We start from the raw sequence: 9,564 nt of genomic DNA, 5'->3' as shown, positions 1-9,564 counted from the left end.
ATGACACCGCTAGATCACGTGATCAGCAAGCATCCCGGCTCCCGCAGCCTTTGGTGGCGCATGCGCCTTGCCGGCTTGCTGCCACCTGGCAACAAAGAGAAACGCGCCTCCGGCCTTCAGCTCCTTTCTCTCTCTCACGCGCACGCGCTCAGGTCATTGCAGATCTGAAGCTGCCCCGCACCGGCTTTGTGGTTCATTTGTGGTCCATCAGATTTGTGGGTGGTCTTTTTTTAAAAAAAAAACACACCCACAACCCATTATTTATTTTATTTTATTTTATTTATTTATTTATTTATTACATTTTTATACCGCCCAGTAGCTGAGAAGCTCTCTGGGTGGTTCACAAACATTAAAACCATGAAAAGCAGAAAACAACCAACAATTTAAAAAACATGAATACAAAATACAATTTATTTATTTATTTATTTATTTAATTACATTGTTGGTTTATTTATTTATTTATTACATTTTTATACCTTTTTATATAATTTTAAATGTAATAAAATATATTACATTATATTATATAAAACATATTTTATATAATTTTAAATGTAATAAAATTTATTACATTTTGGTTATCACCTTTAAAGCCCTACATGGCTTGGGTCCAGGCTACATGCGGGATCGCCTTCTCCCGTACAATCCGCCCCGCACACTCAGGTCCTCTGCGAAGGATCTACTTCAGTCTGCCAAAATTAGGCTGACAACCATTACCCAGAGGACCTTCTCTTCTGCTGCTCCCAGACTGTGGATGGCATGCCGGAGGAGACTCGTCAACTTGACAGTCTAGTAGCATTCAAGAAAGCTATCAAGACTGATCTCTTCTGGCAGGCCTATTCAGTGGAATTTTAGGATGCTATTAGGATGTTTTAACAATGTATATTACGTTCTTAATTCAGTTTTATCTAAATGATGATGATGATGATGGTGCAACAGCAGCCTCCCACCCATGTTCCCCAGCAACTGTGCACACCGGCTTCCTGCCTTGAATACTGGAGATAGCAAACAATTATCAGGGTTAGTAGCCATTGATAGCCTTCACCTCCAGGAATTTATCCACACACCCCTTTTAAAGCCATCCAAATTGGTTGCCATCACTACATCTTGTGGTAGTGAATTCCAGAAATTAACTCTGCACTGTGTGAAGAAGTCCTTCCTTTTATCTGTCCTGAATCTTCCCCCATCAGCTTCATGGGATGACCCCGTTGGCTTGTAGTATTTTGGGCGTGGGAGAAAAATTTCTCCCTATCCACATTCTCTACACCATGGATCATGTTGTACACCTCTATTATGTCTCCCCATAGACTCTTTTTTTCCAAGCTAAACGATCCCAGTTGTTGTAACCTTCTAGACTCCACGCCTAAAAGGTGTGATTGCTAAACAAGTTGGTTTCAATATGTTTCAAGTTTCAATCTAATTAAGACCAGCAGATGAAGAGATACGTGCCTACTTGCAATTAATTAGGACACACTTTCCTTTCTAACTCCCACTGTCCCTTCTCCTTCCTTCCCTCCCTCCCACGTTATGACATCCTTGTTCTGTGAGTTGTTTTTTAATTTAACGCTGCATTTGCATCATCATTCACTTTCACTCTTTCTCTGATTTCATTAGAAGTTATATTTGTTTACTTCCAGGTTCAAGAACCTGGCTTCAGTGCATCTCCTAAAATTTAGCAGGAATGGGCATGCACTCTAGTGCAAATTCACTCAGCTGGTGCCAAATCCACCTTTTCAGTGACAAATTGCACTCTTGTACCTTAGTTCCTGTGTTACATGGGGGCAATCTTCCTTGTGGTTTATGCAGAAGCAATTGTCATGTATAAATTTATTTTTTTTATTTTTTTATTGCACTTCTATACCGCTCCCATAGCCAGGGCTCTCTGGGCGGTTTACAAACATTCTAAAATTTTACTTTTGTAAAGTGACCTAGGAGTAGGGTGACCATATGAAAAGGAGGACAGGGCTCCTGTATCTTTAACAGTATACAGAAAATGGAATTTCAGCAGGTGACATTTGTATGCATGTCACACCTGGTGAAATTTCCTCTTCATCACAACAGTTAAAGCTGCAGGAGCTGTACTGCAGCTATAATGTCACCAGATTTAAAAAAGGGCAGGGCACCTGCAGTTTTAACTGTTGTGTTGAAGAGGAAATTTCACCAGGTTCTCCATATATACAAATGACACCTGCTGAAATTGCCTTTTCAATGCAACTGTTAAAGATACAGGAGCCCTGTCCTCCTTTTCATAGGGTCACCCTACCTAGGAGCACCTGCCCGGACCCTAAGATCATCCTCAGGGGTCCTTCTCCATGAGGAAGTAAGGCAGGTGGCTACCAGGAGGAGGGCCTTCTCTGCTATGGCACTCCGTCTGTGGAATGAGTTTCCTAGAGAGGTTTGCCTGGCACCTACATTATACTCTTTTAGATGCCAGGTGAAGACCTTTTTACTTTCTCAGTATTTTAACAGTCTGTCAACTTCCTTTGCTGTTTGAAATTTGTATTTTAAATCTCTATTAATCTCTGCATTGCTGCTCAGTTTTATCCTGGTTGTTTTTGTATTGCATTTTATATTGTGCTTTTATACTGTTTGTTTTAGATTTTGAATTGGTTTTCATGGGTTTAATTTTTGTAAACCGCCCAGAGAGCTTCAGCTATTGGGCAGTATAAAAATGCAATAAATAAATAAAACTTATTTATTTATATTTATTTATTAAAACATGTCTTAACCTGGCATGAGCCTCGTGTGGCACAGAGTGGTAAAGCAGCAGTTTCTACAGCTGAAACTCTCCCCACGGCCTGAGTTCGATCCCAGCGGAAGCTGGTTTCAGGCAGCCGGCTTGGGTCGACTCAGCCTTCCATCCTCCCGAGGTCGGTAAAATGAGTACCCAGTTAGCTGGGGGAAAGGGAATAACGGCCGGGGAAGGCAACGGCAAACCACCCCGCTATAAGGCCTGCCAAGAAAATGTAAGTGAAAGCTGGCGTCCCTCCAAGAGTCAGTAATAACTCAGTGCTTGCACGAGAGGTTCCTTTCCTTTTTCCCTAACCTGGCACTGAAATGAAGCCAGTTGGCAGGGCGTCGCTTGCAGTTGTTAAGATTAAAATGAGAGAGAAGTTAACAAAGCCCCTCCCCCCCTCCTCTGACTCCGATTAAGAGGAGGGAGCGTTTGCCCCGTCATGAATAATGCCGCTCCATTTGCTTACTCTCCCTTCTCCACGTCAGTCTGTATAATTAGAAGAATCAGAACCCCTCATTTAGACCCAGAGAAGTTGACAAGTCTGTTCGAATCTATAAGAGCTCGCAGGGGCTCAGCGGATGTTTGAGTAATTCAACTTGTGCCCCAGGAGGAGCTGAGAGGAGGGGGGGGGGGCGTCACCGCCCATTGCAGCTGTATTGTGGCAGGTTTAAGATGGATTGTTTGGTAGACCGGTGAACCTGTCTAGAGTTTTTGAGATCAGACAGGAGAGGGGCTGGAAGCCCTTCCGCCTTTTTAGAGCGGCTGACGGATGTTTTTAGAGTGTGTTCTGGCGTGGATCCCTCGGATGGTGCCGGCCGGGAAGTGATAGTGAACCGGTTCATAGAGAGGGCACAGCCAGATATTGGAGGGAAATCATTTGGCACACACGCATTTGATTGTTAAAAAGACGAGAAAGTGTATTCAGAAGATTGTGAATTTGCCAAAGTTGCAGAAAGTTAGAAGTGTCATGAGCTAAAAAATTGAGAGACTCATTGAAATTGCAACGAAAGCAAATAGATAGAGTGTAGAAGACGTGCATCAGTGGAATTTTAGAAATTGTTCAAGTTATGAAAAAGCGGCCACCAGGAGGCAGGCACGCTTCATTGCAGCAGTGTTTGATGAGAAAAGGAACCTCTTAAGAAGAACTATTGCTAAATACTGTGAATCAGGACATCTGAGCTGAAAATGGGAGGCACGGTTGGTTCACTGTTCGAGATATAAGGGATGCCTTTTCCTCCATCCCGTTGGATGAGAAAGGCCAACAACTGTTTGCCTTTGAGTAGGATGACCCCTGCACAGGGGAAAAGACTCAACTAGCCTGATGTGTATTGCCTCAAGGGTTCAAACCCTGGAGCCCTGAAGATGTTTTTTTTTTTGTGAAGTTAACAGGCTTCTGTCGATTATAGATACCTCAGTATAGAGAAGTTGCCAAACCCCTTTATGAAAGCCTCCAGAAGGAGAGAAGAAAGGAATAGAAGTGGACAAAAGAGATGAATAAAGCTTTTCTGACTCTTAAAGCTGCTCTTGTAAGTCCACCTGCTTTTGCTTTATCAGATCCATGTAAGCCCTTCCGACTCTATGTCCATGAGCAGAAAGGAGTGGCATCAGGAGTGTTGTGCCAGAAATGTGGCCCCTCCTGGAGACCAATTGGATATTATTCTAAAGTTTTAGATCCAGTAGCCAAAGGGTGGCCTGCCTGCTTGCAGACAGTGGTAGCCATAGCCTTCTTAGAAGAAGAGGCTGAGAAAATGGCTTTTAGGAGCACCCACAGAAATATGGGTCCCTCATGGAGTCCCCCAGATCCTGGGATCTGGAGGAGGTACGAAATTCTTGAATCCAGCTCGACATTCGAGATATGAGATTGCTCTTCTCCTGAATGAGAACCTGACTTTTAGGCCATGTCCCTCATTTAATTTGGCGGCCTTCCTGCCTGTTGATGAACAAGCCAAAGAGAGAATAAAGCATGATTACCTGGAAGTACTTGATCTGGACACTAAATCTAGACAGGACCTTGAAGATGAGCCCTTGAGTGATGCAGAAGATGTGTATGTAGATAGCTCTAGCTATGTAAAAGAAGGAAACAGATAGACTACTGTCAAAAGTTGTTTGTGTGTCCAGGACTTCCAGTGGAAGCCCAGCGAATTGTGGCATCTTGTGAGACATGTCAAAAGGTAAATGCTCCCCGTAGACCCCCCCGCACCAATGGGAGGGAGACCATGGGCTTATTTCCCCTTCCAGCGGGTGCAAATCGACTTTGCAGACATGCCACCTTGCAAAGCGTATAATTACCTCCTTGTTTTTGTATGTCAAGCTACTGGATGGGTAGAAGCATTTCTGTGTCGAACATGTCAAGCTAAAGTTGTGGTGTGTAAAATAATGCAAGAGATAGTGCCAAGATATTCTATGCCAGAGGTCATCGAATCAGATATGGGGCCTCATTTTGTTGCTAGTGTGACCCAAAATCTTTGTAAAATATTAGGCGTCACTTGGCACTTGCATGCCCCCTGGCGCCCACAGGCCTCTGGGCAGGTTGAGCGAATAAATCGGACTTTGAAGGAAACAATGACAAAAATCAGTATAGAAACTAGTTTAAGATGGGTAGATGCACTATCCAAAGTTAGAAGGATGCCTCGAATTTTTTTTTGAAAGTGTCTCCCTTTGAATTGATGTTTGGGTTTCCCCCAAGAGTTATATACTCCAGAAGAGAAGAAGAAAATGGGAATAGGAGATCAAATGTTGAAGGAGCGATTAACTGCCCTACAGCTTATTCTTTTGCATCTCCTTGTGTATACTGTGCCCCAGCAGCAAGTTCCATTGGACGCACCCATCCATCCCTTCCAGCCCGGAAATGAGGTGTTCCTGAGAAAGTGGAATAAAGAGACATTAAAAGCTAGTTGAGAGAGACCACATATTGTGAGGCTAGTGAGCCATTCTTGTATGAAATTGGTGGGTTCATCTAAATGGACACATTGCAGTAGACTTTAAAAAAAAAATACAGAGGACCTCTGCCTCCTCCTGTAACCCAAGCACAGGAGGACACAGGTTTGAAGACACCCTTGCTCCTTGGTGCACCGGAAGCCGCCTTGGACACGGGGGAAGAATCCAGCAAGGAGCCACAATCGCCTGTATGTTATGAGTCACAACACTTAGGCAAGGCCCGAATAAAAATAGCTAAATACACATAGCTAATATCTGAACAGGACCAGCAAGAAGTAGTAGCTGTTCTGTTGTTGATTGGAATTAGAGTAGCAGCATTTATACTGTAGTGGTATCAACTACTTGAGTGAAAGATGAAATATCTGTGGGCAGAGCAGTAAAGCAGCAGTTTCTGCAGCTGAAACTCTCCCCACGGCCTGAGTTCGATCCCAGCGGAAGCTGGTTTCAGGCAGCTGGCTCAGGTCGACTCAGCCTTCCATCCTCCTGAGGTCGGTAAAATGAGTACCCAGCTAGCTGGGGGAAAGGTAATCACGGCCGGGGAAGGCAACGGCAAACCACCCCGCTATAAGGCCTGCCAAGAAAACGTCAGCGAAAGCTGGCGTCCCTCCAAGAGTCAGTAATGACTCAGTGCTTGCGCAAGAGGTTCCTTTCCTTTCCTTTCCTTAGAATGTTAACAATAGGGTGGGCCATATTCATTTTGGGCCCATCCGGGGGTAAAACAAAGAACCAGTGGGCAGAGTTGGCTGAAGATGTAGCTAAAGCTTGGAATAAAACCAAGTGCTTCGTGTGTACATTGCCTCCCTTTGACGCCACTGGAGGAATGCCATTTTTGCCAATACTCCTGAACGCCACCGGGGCTTGGACTAACGTAGGCTTTACCAAGGCTGAATTAACAGCCTGGCCCCCCCTGTATCATGGATCTCAAGGTATCCGAGTGGTGCCTACTCAAGGGCATCTATGTATAAAGCAAACCCTATCAGCAGGGACCGGTTACAATATATCACGTGTGGGAAAATCAACGTGTGAAGAAACATGGGAGATTAAAGTTGTAAATTTATATGGGAAATGGATATGTGGAAATGAAAGTGAAGCCAGCTTTGGAAAATGTTTGTGCTCAAAAGGGCTGTCCAATCCCTGGAAGAAAGTTTGGAATGTTTCTAGCAGCACAGGATGGAATGGTACTCACTGTGACTATAACAAAAACTTGATAGGGCTCCCTAAGAAATATAGCTTGACTATTCAAGTACTTGAAAACCGCAGATATATAGCTTATGGGCCTAATTTTCTTTAGTAGATATGCAGAAAGTATGCGTATAAACACCTATCCTGGAGATAGAGTAGAAGTTGTTATTTAGGAACCTTGATACCCCCCGTGTGGATAGCTGAAGAGCCCAAAATAGAGTGTAAGAAAAGAGAAATTGAGAAAATTGCAGGGGGTCAGCTCAGTCATGGAGAAATACAAATGACTAGCCCCCTGAGAGAATCATCGAGCACTATGGCTCTGCTTCATGGAATAAGCATGAGGTAATGGAGCTCGAGGACCTATCTATAATTTAAATCGCATAATTCGGTTGCAAGCTGTTGTAGAAATTGTAACAAACAGGACTGCACAAGCCTTGAGACAGCCCAACAATTAGATGAAAGCCGAAATGCCATCCTTCAATTAAAACTAGGGCTTGACTATGTATTGGCAAAGGAAGATGTCTTATGTAGGGCCATGAATTGGACTGGCCCAGGACAATGTTGCTTCAATATTTCTGACAACGGGGATGCTGTAAGAGTGTTTGCTGACGAAATAGAAGAAGTTGCCCATGTTCCTGTGCAAACATAGGAAGGATGGGACACAGGTTGGTTAACATCTTGGTTGCCAAATATTAGATGGCTACACGGAATTGTTATGGTAATCGCTGTAATGCTAATAGCTTGTTTAGTAGTACCATGTTGTTTACCTTGTTTAATGGCGTTTATAAAACATATGCAAGAAAGCTTTGCACATAGACAAATGCTTGCCCTATATATGGAATTGCAACAGCAAGATACAGGGACAGCATACCAAATTTGAATTGAATTGGGTCATCCATTGATTTTTTATGATTTTTTTTTTTACATTTCCCCCTTTTTGCAAAGGAGCTGAGGAGTGCTAAACTCACTTCCTGGTAAGCAAAGGGTCGCTGTAGCTCCATGTAGGAAAATTAACACGGGTCTCTGCTCACAGTCCAAAACTCTAACCAGTGGGGCTTAAATGGTGTGTTTGAAATAATCTAAACAGCTGGGGCTGCCAAAAACAGGCCTCACCTTTTGCGCTGCTGAAAGTTTTCAATTTGGTCACCTATCCAAACCCTGACCAGACCCAGAGCTAGAGAGACATGGCGTATAATAGCACATCAATTACAGTTTGATCCATTCTCTCATGCTAAATTGACAATATGGGGAAACCCAAATTTAAAAATTGGAAAGAAAACATTTCTGTGGAGGACACGGACAGATAAGATGATTTTTTCTTTGGATCAATTTGTGTGTTAAATACAATTTACCTGCTACGGCTCAATGGCAGTACTTGCAATTGCAACACTTGTTGGAATCTAGGTTTGGCCCAGCTGCTCCTTCAGAGCCTCCAGCATTATTAAAAACACTTCCAATAGCTGAAATGACACATAGATCCACAATTCACATATACAAATATTTAATAGCAGCAAGTAAATATGATACCCATAGTTTAAGACTGGATTAGAATAGGGAATTGGAGTGTCCTATCTTGCCTAACCAATGGACGGTTGCTCTAACATCTGTTTCTGAAGCTTCTATGGATCTTTAGGCTACCTCTTATTCAGCCAAAAGTTTTGTTTCCGGTTTATTGGTCTCCACAATGCCGTTTCAATAAGGGTTTGTCTAACTTACATAATTGTTGGAGATGTAATGCATCAAATGCTTCTTTAACTCAAATGTTTTGGCAATGCCCAGTAGTTGGCCCCTTTTGGGAGGAGGTTATAATAAGGATGAACTTTGTACTGAAACAATCTATAATATGGAAGAATGTGCATGTCCTTCTAAATTATTTACCGGTTTCCTGGAATTTAACGCAAGGACAGCGCAGATGGATCTTCAGAGCCCTTATGACAGCCAAAAGACTTATATTATCACATTGGAAGGACAAATCTACACCTCCAATAATGCAATGGATTGAGGACCGAATAACATTATCAACTTTTGAATGCGTGTTATATAGATGCAACTTGCAAGAGGATAAATATACGGATATTTGGTCTGCTTTTCTTGTAACCTTTGTATAACTCTCTTCCTTTTTTTTTAACAGTTTATATGATGGAAGTGATGATAATTCTGTATACACAATCTATGTTTTTTTTTCTGTTTTCACGATGTATTTTCTGTTTTGTTTGTTGATATTCACAATACAATTAAAAAAATTATTGATTTATTTACAATATTTTTATACCGCTCCCCATTGAAAATTTCGGAGCAGTGTACAAGATAAAATAAAATAAAAACAAAATAAAACACTTTAAAATAGATTTTAAAATAAGCAAAATGTACAGTGAACCGTGGCTGGACATTAAGGAAAGGCTTCCTGGAATAATGACATTTTCAGGAGGTGCTGAAAGGAATACAAAGTTGGTGCCTGCCTGACCTCCAGAGGCAGGGAATTCCATAGGAGGGGGGCCACCACGCTGAAGGCTCTTCCCCTGGTGGACTCCAATCAGAGGATGGGTCTATGTGGAACCACCAGGAGCAGGCCCTCAGATGACCTCAGTGACTGGGCAGGTTGGTAGGGGAGAAGGCGCTCTCTCAGGTAACCTGGTCCCAAGTTGTTTAGGGCTTTGTACACAAGTACAAGAACCTTAAATCTGGCCTGGTAGCGAATAGGGAGCCAGTAC

Source organism: Elgaria multicarinata, chromosome 13, assembly GCF_023053635.1.
Source record: "Elgaria multicarinata webbii isolate HBS135686 ecotype San Diego chromosome 13, rElgMul1.1.pri, whole genome shotgun sequence".
Classification (NCBI taxonomy): domain Eukaryota; kingdom Metazoa; phylum Chordata; class Lepidosauria; order Squamata; family Anguidae; genus Elgaria; species Elgaria multicarinata.
The sequence above is the reverse complement of the archived record's forward strand: the minus strand, read 5'-3'. Positions refer to the sequence as shown.